This window comes from Aythya ferina (assembly GCF_964211825.1).
Source record: "Aythya ferina genome assembly, chromosome: 1".
NCBI lineage: Eukaryota > Metazoa > Chordata > Aves > Anseriformes > Anatidae > Aythya > Aythya ferina.
The window spans coordinates 44243064-44266332 of NC_140296.1; the positions used below are offsets into that span (position 1 = coordinate 44243064).

Below are 23269 nucleotides of genomic sequence, written 5' to 3' on the forward strand. Positions count from 1 at the left end.
GCTGGTTGATCTTCAAGAACAACCTTCTCAAAGCACAAGAGCACTCCATCCTGATGTGCAGCCAGTTGAGCAGAAGACCAGACAAAGTGAAAGGGTACCTCCTGGCTAAGCTGACCAGGCAGACAAGGATGATACAAAGAAAGTCAAATCTCAGCTGCAGCTGAGAATGTGATGCACAACTAGAAAGGTCCAACTGATACTTCAGCAACAGAGGAGAAACATGGAAATTGAGGTCTAGTACTGAATGGGGTGTATAACTTTATGAGGAACATGAAAAAGGTGGAGATACTCAGTGTTTTATTTGCCTTTGTTCTGGAAATTAATTCTTAGTTAGTCTGTATGGTTAGCCATGGTGGAAGACTGAGCAAACTGAACACAAATAACTCCCTGGGGATGGACAGGTTGAAACTCAGGTTTTGTCAATATTACTGTGAGGCCCATTTATAATGTTCTTCAAAGTGTTTGGCAATCAGGGGGGTGTTCTGAAGTCTGTCCACCTTCAGGAAAAGAGTAAGAAACAGGACAGTAATGACAGGAGGGTCAGCCTCAACTCAGTCCCAGTGACAATTATGGGGACAGTCTTCATGGAAGCTATTTCCATGCAAAAGAACAAAAAATTGTTCAGGAAGCAGTCAACGTAGATTTTCCTAGTACAAATAATGTCTGACTGGCCCGGTTGCTTTCTGTAATAAAAGAGTAGCTGTGTAGACAAAGGGAGAGTAGAGCATGTCATTCATCTTGGCTTTCCAAGCCCCTTGAAATAGTGTCCCATGGTAACCTTGTAGCCAAATTACAGACTGGAGGGGTAGATGGAGTACCTGGGTGAAAAACTAACTAGACCATTGGGCTCAAAGCACTACCAGACAGTGGTTAAAATCTAAGTGGTAGCATATGAAATATAGTATTCCTTGGGGGTTAATATAGGGCTCAAAACTGTTTAGTGTTTTCATCACCAGTCTGGACAACAGGAGCGAATGTACCCTCAACAAGTTCATGGATTATACAAAATTGTGATGTTGAGAACATCTGCCATTTGTAGGAACCTTGAAAAGCTGGAAGAATGGGCTGAGAAGAACCTTATGATGTTCAGTAAAGACTGATGTAGAGCCCTGAATGTGGAGCAGAACAATCTCATGCAGCAGTGTCCCATGGTACAGAGGAACCCAGGGTCCTGGAGGACAGCAAGATGAACATGAGTCAGCATCATGCATTTATGACAATAAAGGCTAAACATGCTGGGCTACACTGGCAAAAGCATAAACAGTAGGTCAAAGAAAGTGATTATTATCCTCTGCATGGCAGTTGTGAGGCCATGTCTGGAGCTGTGTCTACTTTTGCTACCCTCTGTCCTATATAGGAAAGGATAATCTGAAGACAGTCCAGTGGAGGGTCACTATAGTGGTTAGGGAGCTAAATCACCTGAAGTGTCTGCAAAGTCTATGACTCTCAGGAGGAAGTCTAAGTTTGGGGTATCTCTGCAGTCTTCACTGTCTCTGGGGGAGTTAAATACAGATGGAGTCAGACTTTTTAAGGAGGCACAATGAGAGGACAAGAAGCAATGGTCACAGAAAATTTTTCATGATGAAGGTGGCCAAGTACAGAAGAGAGTTGGTCAAAGAGGCTGTGGATCCTCTGTCCTTGGAGATTTTGGAAACTCATTGGACAAAGTCCTGAACAACTTGGTCTAACTCTGAAGTCAAACCTACTTTGAGAAGGAGTTTGGACAAGGTGGTTTTCAGAGGTTTCTTCTGACATAATTCTTCTAATTATATGAAAAAGGAAATTGTGAAGTAACAGCCATATGTATTATTTGGCACGACACTGAAGGGTAGGTTGCTTTTTTTTTTTTTTTTTTTTTTTTTTTCCTTTGGTGAAAAATAGCTCTGTACATCATAAAGGGATTGATTGCTACTTCATTATGTTTAATAAGATTTTCAGCTGAGGACATGAGATGCTTTTTTGGTGAATGAGCAATCTGATACCCTTAAGGCAGTAACTTTAATATGAAACCCTATTAAATTTGCTGAGATAGTGAAGAGAAAGAAGAATTTATTTTGCTGTTTTGGAGTGTTCAGAGGAGCTGCATGGCTTAAACCAAAGAACAAATAAGATCAGATTATTAATTATTTTGAAGTGAAAAATGAATATATGCTTAATGCCCAGAAATTTGCAGACTGTTAGAACTGTTGTCAGTGTGATTATGTTGTCAGCTACTGTAGCAAAGTAAAATTTCAAGTACACACTGACTTGTTTTCTTTCATTTTTGATTGATTCAGCACATTAAATTTCTATCTGTATTTTGCATTTAAAAAAAAAAAAAAAAAAGGAAAAATTTATTTCTTTTGGTTTGCTACTAATATGGAATGAAATGTAGAAAATAATCAAAGTGTGATTTTTATTGAGTTTCTGCTGAAACATGCAGTTGTTTTTCAGTGTCTCTTATTATAACAATGTGGTAGGTTCATTGCAGTACTTGTATAGCAGGCATTACAGTGATATGAAACAGTCTCTTTAACAACTGTATATATGCTTTCAAGAAAGTGTTCCACCATTTTGAAATCAAATTAGATTTTTTTTTTCAAATGAAACAGTAATTACGGAAAAAGAAAAAAAAAAAAAAAAAAAAAAAGCAGCCAAATAGGAATCCATGTCCAGTACTTCTCCATCACTTCTTCCATCACAGAGTTCTTTAGTTGCTTTGCTTTATTTTAGACCTGACAAGCTTAAGTCATCAAAATACACTAGTTTGTCATTCCACAGGGTCAGGATGGTAATACATCTCCTACTACTCACTCATCTTTCCTCCTGTTAAACTTTCATGACTAAGACTCTGCCAGATTTTTGGAGCTGGTATCTAATTTAACTTTTCAACATGAGCATTAGACTGTAATTTTCAGGCCATAGTTTGAACAAAATGATTTTTTTTTTTAATTTACTTTGAACACAGGATCTAAATCAAAGAGGCTTGACTTACACAGGGTTCTACACACATAAACCTGATAACTCTGTTTTATGGTGTTAGCACATTTAACTCTGTGAAATACAGATCAGGGTGGAAAGCTGTTTCAGATCTGTTTCAGTAATTCTCTGCCTGACTGATTATGTGTAAGTATGTCTGTCCTTTGAATCATCTAAACTTCCAAATGCAAGGTTAAAGGGAGCAACAACTGACCCTCGGCAATCTAATGGCACCTATCTGGGGGAATTGTTATGCATCCAGAAAATAAATTAGCTTCTTCCAAATTATGCCAAAGTATGATATAAAGATCACAATAATGGCTCATATGTGAAATATATTAGACATGAGCAAGAAGCCCCATTTTCTAATGTTTCACAGAAGGGAAGAAAGTAAACAGAAATTATCTTTGATGACATAATCAATGGGTGAAGAAAAATATAATAATTGCGGCTCTTTCCCTCTTTTTACTTGATATTTATGTACCCCTTAATTACATTCTCATTTTTTAATTTCTATTTCTTTTTGTGAGAAATTCCTCAAAATGCTCCTTTGACTAGAAAATTTCAAATGCTAAAAAAAGCAAGTAGAGAAAATAGAGAATCATTGTCAAGCACCGTCCAAAAAGCTTACTCATCATTTGCTTGGAAGGACATCTTACTTTAAAATTTAATTTGGTCTGCTTTTTAAAATTTTGAAATTAGTAAAAAAGAAAAGAACTGCTACTAACAGTCTGCTAACCCTCTAGAACTGTGCTTCCTAATTCCTTCTTTTCTATTTAAGTTAGCATTCTGTTTCAACCCGTGTTTTTATATAGTCTGCAGATGTTAAAATAGCATAATCCACTCAAAGATCTAAGTATATACTTGGTAGGTGTTTCTGAGTGCATGCATGTAAAGCGTGGGTACAGAGATGTGTAGGATTCTCAAAAATCCCAAGCTAAAAAAATGCATGGAGCTTTTAGTAGAACATATTCCAGCTTTGAAATTGCAACAGAAATAAGCCATGACATTATTCAGGGCTTCATCAGCAGAAGTTATTCCTGCTCCAACCTCCATTATTCCACCATGTAGCTTCCCACATGGATGTACTTACTTAATTCAGAGGCACCTGTATATCGTTCAAAGTTTAATGAACACCTTCTGCACTTCTCACCCCCAGGCTGAAGAGGGCAATGGGTAACTGCAGAATTTGCCTACATTCGCATACTTTGTAAACAGGAATACATGTACATGCACAGGGAGGGTTGGAGAGCTGCTGGTCCCCCTTGGCAAACCAAGATTCTTGGGCATGCAGACCAGTGTAGCTTATCAGAGGCAAGACAGAGTCTGAAGTGAAGCTGTGCATTTGGATGGGATTTTTGTATGCACTATTGCACTGTGTGTAGTTACACAGTGAAAGTGGCCTGAGTAGTTGTTAGTGTTGTTTGGATCCTGAAAAGGGTTTAGCTTTTGGATTCCACAATTTGGCTGAATCCATTCATCTTAATTGCACACAGTCAACCTTCATTTGGCATTTAAAATCCTTTTTTTTTTTTTTTAATTTTATTTTTATGGGGGGAAGGAAGGAGGAATGGGAGACTGATAATCTAGTATTTTTGTTTAGGATTGAGAGAGTAGGGCTGAGCAAAAGATCAGCCTGGTTCCTTACCAATTCAAGATATGTTACTGACCTTTGTCTGAGGATGGAAAACAGAATTCTATGTAAGTTTCATTTATACAATGCCCAAATAGTTCATTTTGATTTTGAAAGTTTAAGTCCTACTGTCTTAGTGTAGTTCCCCCATTATTACATCCCAGCACCTCACATACACTCCATGCATATGCATGGAGAGTTGCTATACCACTGCACAGCTTTTCCCTCTGGGTGTGTCTCTCATAAGCATTTCAGACATGTACTGTTAACTCTGTCCAGTTTCTTCTTTTAGTTATCGCACAATAAGTAGCTGTGTTGCCACTTGGTTTTGAACTCCCATGTTATGAACTCTACAACCTGAGTGCCAAATCAAATACAAACTATAACGAATAATCTTCAGTAGGACTAAAGGGCAAGCTTAAATGAAAAACAATGCAGTGTAAAAGGAATGAGAGTTGTTCTTCCTTAATTTCTACTACTATTCCTTCCCACATTTTGGTCTGTAATATCCTTACCTGTCTCCATGCTCTTTGTTTTTTAGAAGAAAAATATGAGAGGAGCAGATTCTGCAATGGATCTGGTATATATATGTAGTTCCAAATCTGACTAGCTGGAAGGTGGAGCTGACATTTCTAAAGAGATTTATGTAATGTGATTGCTTATAATCAATTGCAGGAAATTATAATTATTAATTATAATTATTATTATAATTATTTCAGAAAAGTCCCTTCTTGTCACATGGTAGATATTCTTAAACCTCTCCTTAAACCCAGCACAAACCTGGTGTTCCTGTGTTAAGCGTCTGACATCAAGTTGCTCCCTGAAGAGTAGAGAAATGGTGTAGAAGGAGATCTGACCATGTAGCTCAGGGGCTACAATTTAGGATTAGAGAATCTCCATTTGGAGACCTTTCCAGCAGTGTCCTCAGTGAAGAGATGTCTGACACAGAACAGGATCTGAGTAGGTACAACTTAACCAGATAATATAAAAAAGTTAGCACAGGGATATCTTGTTGGGCTATAATCTTAGTCTCTGTCCACGGAAAGAGATTGCCTCCTTAGGGTAGGTGCCCAGGTGCCCACAGTGAGTCACACAGATACTTTAACAGCACATACTGCTTGTTTTCATGAGAAAAAGTGCAAGGGTGAAGGAATATCTTTTATGCAAGGTGGAATTCCTTTCTGCTGTGCTTTAAAGTGATTTATTGCTGTTGCTGCAGGCAGAGTGCTGTGACAGGCTGCTGACTACCCTGAGTTTGTAATCCCCTTGTAAAATCTGTTCTTCTGAAATGGACGCAGGATCCCAAAAGCCAGATTGCTCAAGCTGAACCATGGCCACTTTGCTTGCAATACTCGTGCAGACAGGGACAGTCCTGCCTTGTGCTTCCATGTAAGATCGTGTCTGTAATCTCTAACAAAGGATGTAGATATGAAAATGTGCTCAGACTGGAGCATACAGAGATGGAAATACCCAAAGACACATGCCTAGGGAAATTTGAAGTAGAAAATCATGTTGTCCTTTGAAGGAAGTGAAAACAACATTGGATTTGGTTTATCAGTTTTGCATTGTTTTGTCTACCTAAACCAAACACATTTATATGTTTTCAGTTTAGTCCATAAATTTCTTTGACCTGAAAATAATTAAACACATAACTTCTGCTTCTTTTTAGCTGTATTTATGTGCTTAATTCCTTCCAGGTTTTTTGAAAAATATAATAGAATTTTCAGAAGTCTTTGTCAAATGACAGAATTATATCACAACTGTAACCCTCAGATACAGACAGCTATGGCCTGAGTCTAATTTAAATGAGAGGAATTCAAAGAGCTTATCCTCTTTTCTTTCTCCCTACCTGATCTTTTCGATGCTTATTGAGTCCACTGCTGAAATGGTAGCAATTACCAATTTAGCAATGCATGCAGCATGAACTTCTTTTTTCCTGACTGTCAGGCATTCCTCAATGTTTTTCCAGCTGCTAAAACACTGGATGTTTTAACAGACTTATCTCCTTGGTCAGCTGGTCAGTGGCTGCTTTGTAACTGACAGGGATATTTTGCTGACACAATGGCTGCTGGCAATTTAATCAGTCACAACTGACAGTGCCATTCAATTTAAGGCCACTTGACATTGATTACTATCTAAATATTTTGCACTAAGTTCTCCACAAGGTTCTGGAAAGAGGAGAAAATGTGAACTGGAAAAATGTGATGAGGCTGAACACATAAAATTTCAGAGAAATTTGCTAGAGCAGAAATAGAAATTAAATGTCTTTTTATTGTTAATGACTTAAAAATTTATTAAGGAATAAAACCCATCACATCTATCCCCTTGATCTTGATGTAATTATTCACTAACAGAACTAAGGTCTGAATTTTTAATATGACACTCAATATAAAATATAAAATTTCTACCATTGCCAAATCAGTTGAGAAAAGAACAACTGGTCTATCCCCATTACTGAAAATTAAAAATGTAGAACAGATGAGAGCCTCAATCATCTGGGAAAATTCACTCAGAACAGAATCAGCACAGCACCTTTGTACACATTATGCCATACTTGAGCCTGGAAAGCTTCCAGTGACATCAATAAGAGCAGGTCAGGTGCAAATTTTTGAATTAAAATTGCCTTCTTTTATCCTTTCCTGAAAGCCCCCAAATTCTTAAAGGCTGATGTGATTTCTAACAGAGGCAGCAGAGTCTAGATCCAAGCTTTAAAAGAATAAGCATCAGAAGAGATTCTTATTCAGTCTCCCTTCTTTGACACTCTTGTGAGAGATGCAAGAATACTGCTGCTAATAAAAAGACATTTTGAGCTCCCATTTAGATCTCAATTTCATCTGATGTCTGAATTCCAATGACTGAAATGTTAAATGTGAATGCTGTCCACTAGCTAAAAGATTGCAAACTACTTTCACTCTGACTTTGGCTCTAACCACTACTACCTTAAATTTGCAGTTGGGCTTAGTTTGGTATTAAGAGGCATTCAGGTTGAAGGGTTTACAACATATGCAAAGGTTAGCAATTTAGGATTGCAGAATGCCATTCTAAATGCACGCAGATATCTCTGCTGTATAAAATTACTTTCAGAAAAAGCCTTTCAGTAAATGTATTCAGTAAATCTAAGATTAATAACCTCTCTATAAGTTATGTTTTCAAGAGGTAGAATCAGTTCACATGTGCAGCATAGATATACCTCTGTCTACACAATATATATGTATTTTATTTTAAAGGGGTTATGCACTGAGTTATCAAACAAAGCATTACTTCTGCAAAACTGCATATATGGTTCTTTGTGAAAAATGGGGGTCTTAAATAATTTTTAGCTCTGGAGTGAATAGATACTTCCCAAAAATCAACTTCAATGTTAAATATCCCTTTCAACAATTTTTAATTTGGATACAAAACCAGTTGGTCAGAAAATTACTAGTTTCCTATTATAAATGCATTACTTCAATGTTCTTTGTGCTCCCGGGCTCTGGTTTTAATTTCATGTGAGAACACTACATTTTCAAATTTATATAGAAATAACATATGGTATTTTGTTGCTATGGCAATATTTGATCCCTATTTCTTCATTTATGAATAATAATAAAAATCTAATTGAATCAAGTTATATTTTTGTTCCACCATTTCCTGAAGCTAGCCTTTCGTGAAGACTTTATATACTCTCAGTTTAAACCACTTTATTGCCCTCTCTTACAGGATTTTATGTTCTATATGGATTTCTTTGCTAAAGCTCTACGCACGGATTTTAGCTTATGCTACCCCACTGGCAAACATTATTGCATAAAAACAATATGTGTATGTTTTTATTAGGAAAGTCAAACAGTAGAACACGTTGCCCAGACAGGTTGTGCAGTCTCCATCCTTGAAGGTTAGTTCAGCTCAACAAAACCTTAATCAACGTGGTCTGATTTCATAGCAGACTCTGCTTGGAGCAGGAAGTTGGACTAGAGACTGGTATTAGTCTGTGATTCTTTTATTCAGGTCCATCTTATTTATGGATCCTGAGTGCCCAGTTTATGTCAGTTACTGGAGCTTTACATTTTAAAATGGGAGCATGTGAAGAATTCTTCCAAAATCTCCTGCATCTAGTTTAGGAATGTAGTTGGTGCTGCTGAGAGAGTCTGTTCTCAATGATTTCATCCCAGTGCCTCATCTTACCCTAATGAAGTTGCTGGTTTTAATTTTATCTTCTGTATCATTTAAAATCATGCCTTTTGCTGAATTACATTTTCCTTGTATCATTCAAGGAAATTTGTAGACATGAGAAATATCGCTTGTTATTAGCCTGTCTTCATTCCAAAGTCCATTTAGCTAGCAGGTGTTGCACACGAATAATTCCACATTTTGTTAACCTTTCTTTATTAAAGGTGCCAAGCTCTAGGGTTTAGATCATCTGAAAGACTGTCTAGGAATGCACCCTCAGACAAAAAGAAACAGTGAAGTCAGCCCTTCAGCTTCTCAAGATATGAGCTGAGCACTGCAAATTTTATCTGTGGAGAAGTGAGAGCTTCTAAATGGAATATTTTAAAACTGAGGTCTTCTATTTTATATATAATATATACAATACATTAAAGCTCTCACAAGTTTTTTGATAAAGGCGCTGTGCTGTAAACTATTATTGTATAGTGAGTCTCCTATTGCCCCTTAAATTCAGCATTAATACATATCATTCACATTCATAAATGCCCAGTTCAAGTCAGTTAACAATAAAAAGAAATTGTGTCCTATTTTCCAGAATGGATATTCCAGATATAAAAATGCAATTCTTAGTGATCCTTTTTTTGCTTACTGTGATACATATATTAACATATATATCATATTAAAAATAATAGAAAGAAAAATGCTATATGTTTTTAGGCACATATGTTTAAGTATGCGTATATATTTATATATGTATACATGCAACCATTCAGAGAGCAAGCTATAGGACCTCTTTGTACTATTTTATGTATTTCCAGGATTCCAGGCAATTATTTGAGACTTTCAATTCAGAATGATCTGTTAAAGGGGAGTTTGCCTTTATTATTCTGATCTGTCATTTCTTTTATATAACAAGCCAGCTGTTATTTGAACAGCATCATTCATTTCCTCAATGGAATGATGACACTACAATCAGCCTTCATTATCTTCCCATGCTCTTATATGAGAACTAAGTGCAGAGGAAATACTTTGTAATTACTCTAGGCAGATTTCCCACATGTTAGAGATGCCATAGATGGGATTAATGAATATCACTTGAAAAGGTTGAAGTAGACAAAAACAAAATTAGGCTTCAGTAATCGCAACATGCAGATGGGTTGAAATGCTAGTGGGAAAAAATCCCATCAGCAATTAAACTTGCTTCTTGTAACAGCAGATGTGCATAGTCTCTTACTGAATACTGAGTACACTTGAAAGGAATTTGCAGAGGAAGAATGCTGATATATATACAGCTCTGTTTGGCAGGGTTGGGATGGGTGACAGGGTTGTCGTTATTTTACTTAGCAGGCTTCAGAACCCCTCATCTCTGCTCAAAAGAATCCTAAACTTCTGCTAGCTGATGAGTGCTCTTCTTATCTCTACATTCTGCTGCTTTCTGCCATGAAAAGCTCTTCTGCCATCAGAACCTGAACTAGGACAGCAACCATATGGTACAGATTGACCCTTTAATCTCTGAGGGGCACTGTTAGCTCTCAAAAGAAGACATTTCTTGAGCCCAATTTTGCAGCTGGCAATAGCACAAGAGCATCCCTGCTAGTTTCCTCTCCAGCTCATCTTCAAAGATGTTACTGGCAAGAAAAAACTTGCAACTGAAAACCACCAACAAAACCGATTTAGCCACCTAGAGGACTTGCTATGAGTCACCAAGCAGGGGTCTGTGATCTAGAGAGTTAAGTGTACTACTGAGCCATACTGAAGTACTAAATAGTTGTTTCAGTTTTAGTGCCGGGCTCTTCAAACAGCAGGCTCCAGGTCAGGTCTGACCTACAAGGTCCAAACAAAAGGCCCAGTCATCACAGCAGGATACCCCTAGGAACCACGCTTGGAGAAAGTGGGAAGGGCAAATCAGCAAGGAAGCAGGAGGTAAAAAAGTCTACAAGGTTTGTCCTTGCAGTTCGCAGGGCTTCTTGTGATAATTTTTCATTGACAGCTTTCATTCTCACGTATTTTGTTGGTCAGCATGGAGAGCAACATCAGAGCATTTTGGAGCGTGCATTCTAACTCTTTAGTTATTGAAAAATATATTTCTATACTTTTGGTTATAGCAGGTGGAATGGATTTGAATAATACAGAGAAAAGGTCATCTTCCTCCCTTGCACAAAAGACTTGCCATGATCTGCCCCAGTGGTTAAAAATACAACTTTCACCATCCAAAAAAAGTTTCACAGAATCACAGAATGTTTAAGGCTAAAAGGGACCTCACAAAGACGTTAAACAGGACTGTACTCAGCAGTGACCCCTAGGGTACTCTGCTAGTTGCTGGCCTCTAACCAGACTTTGTACCACCACACTCTGGGTCTGGCCATTCAGCTCTGTGAGTAGGCCATACTTCAGCTGCCTTCTCCATCCTCTGCACTACAAAGATATCAGGTTTCTTTCCCTCTCCACTTGCCTCCTGAACTGAGTGACAGATAGGTTACCCTTCACATACCTGCCCTTGCTTTCTGCCAGAAGCCAGCATTGTAGATATGAGAGGTAGATACATGCCCATACCATATATTCTATGAATCTATGATATCTACATATGCATATATAGAGAGGTACAGAATTATAGAAATAGCCAGGTAGGCTAACTCTTGGCTGTGATTTGATCCTAATCACTAAAATAACTTCAGCTCAGATCTTACATCTAACAGACAGCTACCAATGAAGAGAAATATTTTGGGATAGGGTAGTTATAGTCCAGAAGCACCGATATGTCCCAGTATGAAGCCAATTGTGTTTTTGATTGCAGTTATATAAAATACCTTGTGTGCCACTGAAAGATCTGTATCTATCTTTCACTATTATTTCTTCTTTAAAAGACGTGGAAAAAAAAGCATGTTGCATCCCAGCTACTGTTGCAATTGAAAGCTTGCTCAGGGCATGAGGGAACACTGTATATATAAGTGCAGTAAGTAATATGAATAAAATAATTTATTTTTAGGATAATCAAAATCATAAAAATCTAACCAAAATGAAGCAAACATTTACTGATACCAACATCCAAGGTAATACATCATCAATAGTAATTTAAAAATTGTTTGAGCTATGCTCACCCTTCCAGCATCTCTATGGACCCTATAGCCAATAGCTTCAGACTTCTTCAAGCAAAGGGAAGCTCATGGAAGAGACAAGGTTTATGATAAGTCCTTGGCATCCTGCAGTCCTGAGGAAGAGAATGACACAGTGGTGAGGGTCCTTCCTCCTTGATCCTTAGATTGTCATGGAGCTATTTTTACATGTCTTCTTAATAAGATCTGCTTCTACTCATTGAGCATCACCCAAGAGCCTTCTCCAGCCTCTGTGAACACAAAGGGCTACTGTACTTCTGACACTGATGACCTATGTATGTTGGATCCATACCACATGAGCCAGAACTACAGGGTCAGGCTGTAGTCCCTTGACTGTTACAAAAAACAGCTCAGCCCCAGAGAATTTTGGAGTCCCTCCACAATCAGGTCTACGCCAAGCCTGTGGTCTCGCATGACAAATGGCAAAAAATGTATTTACTAACATACACTGTGGCTGTGTGATTACTGGTGGTGAACAGAAGCTGATAACCAGTGATTATTCAACATGTGAATGTATATGTGGGAGTGGTATAAAGACTGTCTCTGCTTTAGGAGAGGAAAATATTGCCACCCTAATTAAATTTTCAATTTTGTTTTCCCTTTCCCTGTCAGGTCTGCCTGTATGGTCAAGTTTCCTTGTATGAGAACGCAAACAGACATTCCAAATTATCTTACAGTATGATGTAGCTTCAAAGTATTATCAAAAATATCTAGGAATCACAACTGCAGCGAGCATGCAGCTGACCTGTTTGGACTGAGATAGTGCACACAATAAAAAACTACCAGCTGAGGTCAGGGATTTATGGAATTTTCCACAGGAGGTAAAAGCCACCAGTATATCTTCTATCAATTTTCTATTTATTCATCAATCTATATTTAGGTCACTAGATATTCAATTATTATGACAATATACTTGTCTGAACTTGCATTTGTTTCATAATCTCTTTTTTTTTTGGTCAATGGGTAATTAATTAACCCTCAAGATTTAGAAGTGCATTTTTAGCTCTGATGACAGTGTCTCCACAAGAAGCTGGTCTCCAGTCCTTGGAGAGGTCTAAACAATGTGGCAGGTGGATTCCTGTGAGTGTAGCCCTCTGAACATCTGCCATGCACACCTTGTTTTGTCTATATCCTTACACAGCTTCCATTTCTGCACAAGTCTTTCAAGCATAGATAAAGAATTCATTGCAGAGATCAGCAGATGGTTTTCATTGTTATTATTCCTATTGGCACCAATAAATGCTTAAATCAATGAGCAGGCTTTGGAACAGTATTTCCTCCTCTATTTCTCATTTTGTTTTGACACTCATTTGAGCATCTCCAGATTCCCAGCTTAGACTCAGTATGTGGTTTATGTATTTCATCAATACTTTCACAGAGAAAAGCTTATCTTCTGCTTCAGCCAGTACCCCTCTGTCATTTCTGAAAGCCTAGCAGTTATATTTATTAAGTGTGCCTCACACACCCTCTTGTTATCATTTCAGATTGTTGTCTGCATTTAGCGTCAGATAATATAAAAAAAAAATAAATAAAAAAGCAACAGAAAAGTAGTAGATGTGGGGTTGTTAGCAATCAATATACCTTCTGCTTCCTATTAGAAGACTTTCTTTTTCATCTGCTTACAAGCTTTCTATGATTTAGCTATTTTGAACTGAAATTTTCCATGCCAAATGCCTGTTTCTGCCCAATAGATTTATTTATTTTAAAATTAACTTGTAAGTGGGTTGGTAGCAGTAATGGAATGGAAAAACACATTTGTTTTGTTCATTTAAAACAAAAAAAAAAAAAAGGAGGTGTGGTTTTTTTTTAGAAAACCCTTTATGTATGTATCCATTTGTTTGCTTTGGCAGACATGTGCCTTTTCTCTCTTTGGAAAAATCTGCTCAGATTTGGCCTTTGGAAAGCCACAATAGGCTTATGTCCTACAGATACCTTCCTGCTGCAGCTTTCCAGGCTAAAATTTCCAAAGATCCCATCTGTGAGAGGTCCAGAATTTGGTTGTGGGGGCCGAACGGGACTATGCTTAAAATTATGTTTGCAACCTATTCTAACTGTGCCAAGTCCAGGTTTCAGAGGGTCTTTTCTCTACTGTGTGCTTGGTAACAACTTTCTTGTTGGGCCCAAGAGATCTGGAAGAAGAATAAGCCACACACAAATGGGTTAAATGTTAGGATGGATAACAACAGAAAATGTGTGTGACTATGAAGCAACACACAAGGAACATGGCCTAGGGCATGGGATGGTATTTGAAGAAGTAAGTTGTAGAAAACTGTGTTGCACACTGTGAGGAATTGGGACTGGAGAGGGATATCGTGTCTTCCCAGGCAAGAGTTTGATGGTGAAAGTGGAGGAGAACCAAAGGTTGTGAACTTCAGAAAAGCCTTGAATGAAAAGTCAGTTTGCAGAAAGTTTTGCTGTTTTAGCAAAAACTCTGTGCACTCAAGACTCAGTGTTCCTAAAAGGGAAATGTCGCATCCAGTCAAAAGTTAAAGCATAGTTGTGGGTTCAGGAGGTGGTCCTGGCTGTTTAAATGGAACAAAAAGAACAGTTCAGAAAAGACTTTCACTTTTATTAATACTCAGTTAAGACTCGAGCAATGGGACTGACTATGTGGGACTGTGATGAGGCTCCAATGTCAGAGCAGGGAAAGGATTGCCATTGGGATCACTCTCTTGCAGTGGGCAATATAAAATTAAGCTTAAAGAGAAACGGGAAGAACAGCCTGCATGGAAGCAGAAAGTTCCTGCCAGAGACTGAATTTGATAGAAAGGTTGATCCCAACTGCACAGTTCATGGCCATGTTGATATTCCATACCTGCATCAATATAACTGAAAACACAAAGATCCGTCTGGGCAAATTTACTTAATTTCTCTTGCACTTGTCATAAGGAGAAATTAACACAGGAAGAGTACCACTCTAATCGAATCATGATTCAGTTTCCCAATACCTTTGCAAGCTCAAATATTCCCATTCAGCATTGCACAGTACTCAGTATAATCCATTTTTCTTGAGTTCCGCGTATTTTCTTTTCCGTTGTCAAACCTACATGAATCACTGCTATCGCTAAGTACTTGTTACCTTGAATGACAGAATTGGTAAAGTTCTGATTGTTACAGTTTATTTTCTTAAAAAACTAGAGACTTCTACACACACACACACACACACACACACAAAACAAAACAAAACAAAACAAAAAACAAACAAAAAAACCCTCTGCACACAAATACATTGAAAGAACATTTTTCAAGATTGAAAAATCACTGTGCCTGAAAAAGTTGTTAAGTACTAGAGCAAAGCCTGCCTGTGCTAAAGTGAGCAAACAACCTGCTTTTATCATATACATTTATTCTGAAGTAGCTGAGTGATTTTTGCTGAAATATGCCAATAGTTCTTTGATCTGTGGAAGAACAGGGTTTCAGTCTAACTAGAAATGTGATCATAAAAAGAGTAATTATGATAAACGCTACCAAGTTTCCGTCAGCAAAAAAAAAAATGATTTACAGATTAATTATGATCTCTCTGCATCACTATTGTTCAATGGTTGATCAAATCTGGCATTTAAACAGTGATGTGACTCTAAATTAAAAGACAGGAGAAATCTGTTGAAGCATTTATTTTTCTATCCAACTATTCTTCCTCTACTCCACACTCTGCAAGCAAAAGGCTTTGTACAAGCGCAAAAACCAGTTGTGGTCCAAACTGATAATTTGGTTTTGAATAAAGCATGGCGGGTTGGTGGGTTGGCTTTTTTTTTTTTTTTTTTTTTTCTTCTTGTTTTTGATGAGTAGTGAAAAGTAGTTGGCAAGATGACAGCATATGTAAAACCCACATTGAAGCTGCCGGCATGGAAGCAGTAATGCAGCTGCTCTTGCCATTGAGAAAGGTCAGGAAAATATGCAGACAGCTTCCACAGCATGTAGACCTAGCTGGGGAATACTGGCTACTTAGGCAGGAACATAGGTACAATACAGAGGAGAATAGAACATGCAGGCACAAAACACAAGAGAAACACCTTTTACCTATGACAAGCGATGTGAGCCGTAACTGACAACATCTACAAGTTGGACAGGCAGTCACACCTCACTACATCCATGAAGTGAGAAGTGCTGGCTCACCTCTGTGAAAATCACATGGGAAGTGGGAAAATGCAGGGAAGCACAGGCAGGGCTCTGAAGGCCTTACCTAAAGCTCACTGAGATCAATCAAGGCTCGTTTAATTCAACGTGCTTTGAATTGGGTCTTAAGATAACATGCCTCTCTGGGTCTGTGCTGTGTGATCTTATATTGTCCAACAGGCTGGATTGGTAAGGCCCTGAGGTGCACATTGCATATTTTCCATGTCTTTCTGCAGCACTATTTATATTTTGAGTCCTTGTTCATGCTTAATTCATCCTAATTTTAAGCAATTAGGAACTTTAATTAGGAACATAACTCCCCTGTAGCTTCTCATGTAGACATCTTAAAAGAGATTTGGCTTATTTAAGACTGAGTCACCTTTGTTAATGTCTATATTTCCCCTGAGCTGTAACAGAAAGTGAGGGCAACCTGGCCCTCATTTGGTTCTTCATTTAGATGTCTTGGTTGAATCTCTGGTGTCTGGTGAAACAGGGGGCTCAAAAGCGTTTAGTGAGTCAATACACATATCATACTGAATCTCGAGAGACTGAGGCAGCAATGAAATTCTCTGGTTAGCATCTGAACTACATAGCTCAAGAAAGGGGAATGGTGATTTGAAAACTCATTGACTCTTAGGGAAAAAGGATGGATGAAATTAGAGTCCCTCAGTGCTTTCTGTCCCTTGACAGCCACAGACGAAATATGAAATTATCCCCTGTGGATATATTTTTTTTTTTTTTTTTTTTTTTCTGTATTAATGAAGGTTTGCCTTCTATAAAGATCTATTTATTTTTCAACAAGCATTGCATTATTTTATTGTTTTCTGCTGCTGATGTGGCAATCTCACCCTGTTAGCCTTCTGGATATATTAGCTGCCCTACAATACTATTTCCCACTTGTGAGAAAATTGCCAAGAGAAAATAACTCCCTTTAACTCTCAGTAAACTGACTAAAATGTATATATCTTCTTGTCATTTGTGTAAACTTTCCATATGTTTTGGGTGACTTTGCCCTGCTTCCTGGATCGAAGTCATCAACTCACTTCATGCAGGGAAAAAAAGCCATCCTGTAATACAACAGTACAGTCAGTGGTACCTTGAAAAGAGTAACTAGCTTTTACAAGGTCAGTATCCCACTCTGATCAAGTAAAGTTTTAATTTGATTCCTGTTTTGTTTGCTTACTTGTATATATGCTTCTTTTTAACCATTTTTTCTAGTTGTAAAGTTCTTCCCTGGATGAGTGAGACTGATCTGTTTGATTATAAGCATATGCAAACTGAAAGTTTCTCCCTTCCTTCAAAATAACATACTTATTTTCTTCCCTTTTGTTATTCTTTCTTTCTTTCTTTCTTTCTTTCTTTCTTTCTTTCTTTCTTTCTTTCTTTCTTTCTTTCTTTCTTTCTTCCTTTCTTTCTTCCTTTCTTTCTTCCTTTCTTTCTTCCTTTCTTTCTTCCTTTCTTTCTTCCTTTCTTTCTTCCTTTCTTTCCTTCCTTCCTTCCTTCCTTCCTTCCTTCCTTCCTTCCTTCCTTCCTTCCTTCCTTCCTTCCTTCCTTCCTTCCTTCCTTCCTTCCTTCCTTCTTTCCTTTCCTTCTTTCCTTCTTTTTATTGTAAATGACCACATTCTTATATTGCCAGTGTAATCTGTCTCAAATAATTACTACCTTCTTATACCTTTTTCTCAACTATTTATGGAACACAATCAAATTACAGTATATTAAATTTCATTTATTACTTCCCATTTACTCATTTAGTAGAAATGGAAAATGCCAAACTTCTAGCACCACTTACAGCTTTGTAGTCAAAGCAAAGCTATCCACACAGCAATTATTTCCATAAACATGAGCATCTTATTCAAAACAGGAACCAGCATGTTAGCCCATTACCTTGCTCTGCTCCTGAGTGAAGGAAAGCTGATGAGCAGTCTGCAGGGCTCAGCATCCAGAAAGAGATCAACAAGGAGGAGGGGTGGAGTGAGTTGTAGGAAAGATGATCTTGGTGAGCCATCAAAAAGAAAGGGAGGCAAGAAGATAGAGAAAGGGGGGGAAATAACCAAGAGATAACTAGTAAAGAGCCAGACAGAACAAAGCCAGGAAAGAGAAAATCAAGAAGAATGATAAACAGAGAGAGAAGAGAGAAAGGGAAGATAAGGTGACAGATACTTATATAGCACCAAGGAGAAAAATAATTGGCATATTCATCATAATATGCCTTACTTATTGAATCCCAAAGAGCATTCTCTGGCATATGAACACTCTAGAGCACACATGAATTGTAAAGGGAATAGGACTGGATACTAATCAAATCCACCACACTGGGGTTTCTGAGGCCATGATTTTGTGATGCAGGAAAACCTGTCTTGTTTTCCCAGTGCCAGATCAGACTGTTGCAGACGCAAGGAGCCAGGTGCTGATCCCCTGTAAGCTTGCTTTGCTAATTCAAATTAGTGCAAAACTTCTGGTATGTTAACTTGATATCATTAATAGGCTTTACCATGTGTCATTGGTCTTCCCACAGCTAAGATAAAGTTTGTGTTGCATGCTCTAGCTAATTCACTGGAAAAGTGTTCATGTCTTCATAATCAAATTTATAGGTCTGGTCAGGAGGGCATAGATTTGGTAGTAAATGGTCTTGATACACTCTCAAATGTTGCAAAGAGCAGAAAGAAACATACCATATACCTAGAAAAAGTATTTACTGCTAGCCCAATTAATGTTTTAAAAGTCAAAACTATTTACCCAGTTACAAAAGTATATATACTTCTTGTTCAAATTAATAGAGGTGCCTCATCAATAATACTCTCAAAATTGTTATACAGGAAAAGCCCTGCATTCTATCTACGACTTTGCCTGGAGTAATGCTTATCCTTACAATATCACTTGCACCATAATTTTGAATGACATCATCTTCCTCCAGCAGTGAGAAGGGCTATGATGACTGAAATTGCTAGCATTTACCAAGAGAAGTACATTGTTCTGGGTGGGATTGTCTTCCCCTACTTTGCCAGGGGGAACAAGGTATTGACGTCGAGGCTTTCTTCCTTGGGTTATTTGCTTGATGTAAATACATGTTTTGCTAACAAGACCTGCCTGCACCTCCTTGGTTCCCATGTGAAGTGTGAAAGCTGCACAGCAGCCTTCCCCTGCCCCACTTCACACAAAGGGCTGTTGCTTGGGCCATGATGACTACCTACGTTTGTCAGACCTTTGCTACAAGTGAAATTCTCAGAGATGAAGTTACAATAGGGCACTAGGACATGGCTATTAAAGCTAGCTAATATCAGAAAAAGGACAAGATGAGTGCAAAAAATCCAGACACCCTGAGCTGTCAGGTCAGCACAAAACCTTCAGACTTTTACTAACAATAGCAAAAGTCATATTTACTGGGGTAGAGCCTCAGGGTTGTACATTTACTGGAAGCCCTTTTTAAAGCTGTAAGATGCACTGTAAATTTGCTTATAGTATTGGTATAAAACTGGAAACACAATCTATAGAAGCTTCCTTTTGCTTTTTAGCTGACAAATCATCTGTGCTTTATATTTGTGGACTGAGCCACTTGGATTCTAGTGACGTTTAAAAAGGTGGAGGTCTAAACCTATATGTTGTTTTATGAGTAAATATCCCTGATTTACCTTCTCTTCTCTGTAAAGCATTTAGTTTATCCTATCCTGCAGAATTCAAAATGGCATTAGTTCCATCTCAGTTATTGCAGTTGGGTTCTGTTAAGATCTAAATTTATTTCACAGCAGTATGTATTTATGCATTGTTAACACCTGATTGCTGAAAGTACCAGGCTTAGGAAAGTATCACTGGCAATTTCAGTGGGTGCCTGTAATGATGGCTCCAGTCTCTGAAGAAAAATAGAGGACGGGCAAACAAATCCCCATGAGGGATGTGCTAACAGCATCTGCTGTGCTTACCTTTATCTACTTGCAAATTTTGGCTACAAACTCCCCATACCTCTTCCTCTCCTCTCCTCTCCTCTCCTCTCCTCTCCTCTCCTCTCCTCTCCTCTCCTCTCCTCTCCTCTCCTCTCCTCTCCTCTCCTCTCCTCTCCTCTCCTCTCCTCTCCTCTCCTCTCCTCTCCTCTCCTCTCCTCTCCTCTCCTCTCCTTTCCTTTCCTTTCCTTTCCTCTCTCTCTCTCTCTCTTTTTTTTTTTTTTTTTTTTTTTTTTTTTTTTTTTTTTTTTTTTCCAGGTCTGCCAGGCATGAATAAAGAGCTCATTTCAGAGCTCAGCAGATGGTGTTCCTCATTGTTATTCCTGTTGGTACCCAACGATGTCTGAGTCCATGGGCACAAAAAAGGTTTTTGCCCACCGCTTTTGTAGTTCCATTCTGACTTCAGTATCTAAGTGTCTGTATTGTCAACATAAGCTATGATACATCTTAATTAATAATACTTAGCATCCAGTATTGCCCTTGAGAGCCTCCAAGTTGTAGTATTTATGTATATATTACAAGATTGCTCATGCAGCAGAAGTGGTCTGTGTGTGCAGAGCCCAGCAGCTGCCCCATGTCAGATCAGAGCTATCTCAAGACGGCTCCAAAAGGGACCAGCTGCTGGCCAGAGCTAAACCAGGGAGCAATGCTGGTTGGGCCTCTGGGAAAGCAGATTTAAGAGAAAAATACAACAAAAAAACACCTGCTGTGCAATAGTAGCTGGGAGAGTGAGTAGTGAGAGACAACCCTGCAGACCCCAAGGCCAGTGCAGCAGGAGGCCAGGAGGTGCTCCAGGCACTGAGCAGAAGTTCCCATGTGGCCTATGGAGAGGTCCCTGGTGGAGCAGGCTGTCCCCCTGCAGCCCATGGGTCCCACATGGAGCAGATCTCCATGCTGCAGCCCGTGGAGAAGCCCCTGGTGGAGCAGGTGGATGTGGCCTGGAAGGGGCTGCGGCCCATGGAGAGCCCCCACAGGAGCAGGCCCCGGTCCAGAGCTGCAGCCTGTGGAGAGGAGCCCACGCAGGAGCAGGGCGTCTGGGAGGAGCTGCCGCCCCTTGTTCCCCATTCCCTTGTGCTGACTGGGGGCAGGAGGTAGAAGAGGGTGTATGGGGATGAAGGTGGCTTTAATTTTAGTTCTCACTGTGCTAATCTGTTATTAGTAGGCAATAAATTATATTAATCTCCTGTAAATTGTCTATTTTACCTGTGACAGTAATTGGTGAGTGATCTCCCTGTCCTTATCTCAATCCATGAACTTTTTTTTATCGTATTTTCTTCCTCTGGCCGTCTCAGAATAGAGTGTGAGAGAGTGGCATGTTGGTGCTTAGTTACCTATTGGTGTTAAACCACCACAATCACAAGAAACAACATACTCACCTATGTATATATGGAGAAAAATACTTATTAGAGTCCTGCCTCTCAGTTTCCTTGCAGGAAGGTGATTGTGTTTCTGTGAGAAGTATTTTGCAGAAGATAATCTTATCTCTGTTTTAGAGAAAGAGAAATTGATGTTACTTCCTATGTGACTTGCCCAAGAGAATTCAAGTAAATCTGAAAGAAAAATAAATCTTTTATTTGCCTATGATGTAATCTGTGTCCTCTCTTAGCCTTGAAAAAGCAGATATAATTTTGAAGTTTCCTAATTTATTTTTGACTTGATTTTGGCAGTCTTCATCACAGTATTTGAAATATTTTTACTTGAGATAGAAAAATGTCTTTCTGTCTCAGATAGACATAAGCCTGGGTATGCCAGGATGCTGCAAAGGCTTATAGACAACCAGAACAACCGTTAAAAGCAATTGCTGCTTCCAGAAAGTGGTACCGTTACTTCAAATGAATTTTCAAAAGGGGTCTTCAAACACAGATGGAGACCATAAATCCTGTCCCTTTCTGAAGGAAGATTTTGCTGACTTTCAGTCTAGACTTCAGATGAGATTAAAGAGTGTCAAGTCTACCTATCTAGCATTGGATAAATAAGAGAATTGCTCAATGGCTGGAGGCAGCAGAATGTATCTTCAATAGATTTCAGATTATCTATATGAAAGTGTAAGTACACCGCTGTATGCGTACTGTCTAAATTCCCACTATAGTCAACAGAGATCTACAACTGGATTGTTACACACACAAAAAAAAAAAAAAAAAAAAAAAAAAAAAAAAAAAAAGTATTTAATACAGTATGCCATATTCCCAAGGGCAACCATGACATTCATAACTGTGTTATTCTGCTTATGTTGTCTTTACAACAGAGCTAATAACAGTTCCAAAAATAAATCTGCTGATATCTTTGAAGACCTCCAATAATTTGCATACCAGAGAAAAAAATCACTTTCCATTGTCATTAAGCAGTGTATGATGCATGGCATGCAACAGGCACATGTGTTAATTGAGAACAGAAACTACTGAACAGATGTGTTGACTATTTCATACACTGACTGAGGAAGAGTTTGTTTTTTAAAAATTGTAAGAGGTTCAGTACTACATCGTGATGCGTATACAGAAAGATGTTGCACTGAATGGCATAAAATTTTCATCCTGGATTTTCTCTCTATTGGAATCTTAATATTCTTTTGATTTAATTTTGTATTTTTATGTCTGCAAGTTGGCTTTAAAGCTTTGTAATTAACTCTTTGTTGTTAATACAATAGGCCTAATAAACTTCAAATACTTGTCCATGGGCACGTTTCGCTGACAGGGTCTCGGAAACATGCAACAGCAAATGAGGTGCATTTTGGACCTCAATTACTTATCATACATCTGCTGTTAAGGAAACTTTAAACTCTCTTTATTGTCTGAGGAACAGTAGCTGTGATAGGGAAAGAGCAATCACAATAAGTTGGAAATGAAATCTTAGACATCTGGTTAGAAAAAAAAAAAAAAAAAAACACAAAACAAAACACTGAGTTTAGTTGGCTTGGAATTTCACACATGGAATGATAACTATAATACAAGTAGCAGAAAGAGTCAAAGTACACTGCTGTACTTCATTAAAGTGACAAAATTGAATTTTCCCTAGCTCTTCAAAATTTCAAATGATTTAGAAGTAATTTTTCAGCATGTTGTGATTGCTGAACTCCCTATTCATTTTGCTGTCAGCATATTTCTACTTATGTTTTTTGTATTCAACGAAAAAGCAATTCCTAAGAACAGGAATGAAAGTACTAGGTTGCCTGCACTAATTATATGTGAAGAAAGCACCAAAGGAAGAGAAGATAATAATTCTTGGGATTGGTTCCTTTAGGAAATTAGATATCACAAGAGGTTTTGAAAGGCTAATCATCCTAACTCATGCAAATGAACTCCAGTACTCCTCCTTATTATATTTTTATTGAGAAAATAATATCTACTTGTTTTTAAAGGTGATTATTTTAATAA

At 38.2% G+C, this 23269-nt stretch overlaps 1 long non-coding RNA gene across 1 annotated transcript; it reads right to left on the reverse strand.

The window, feature by feature from the left end:
* Positions 1–835: 835 nt before the first annotated feature.
* Positions 836–6646, reverse strand: LOC311424726. The gene is made up of 3 exons (XR_014686171.1): positions 6441–6646; positions 5372–5547; positions 836–1171 (listed from the first exon to the last, which is right to left on the reverse strand). It is a non-coding gene; the product is annotated as an uncharacterized lncRNA (long non-coding RNA).
* Positions 6647–23269: the final 16623 nt, after the last annotated feature.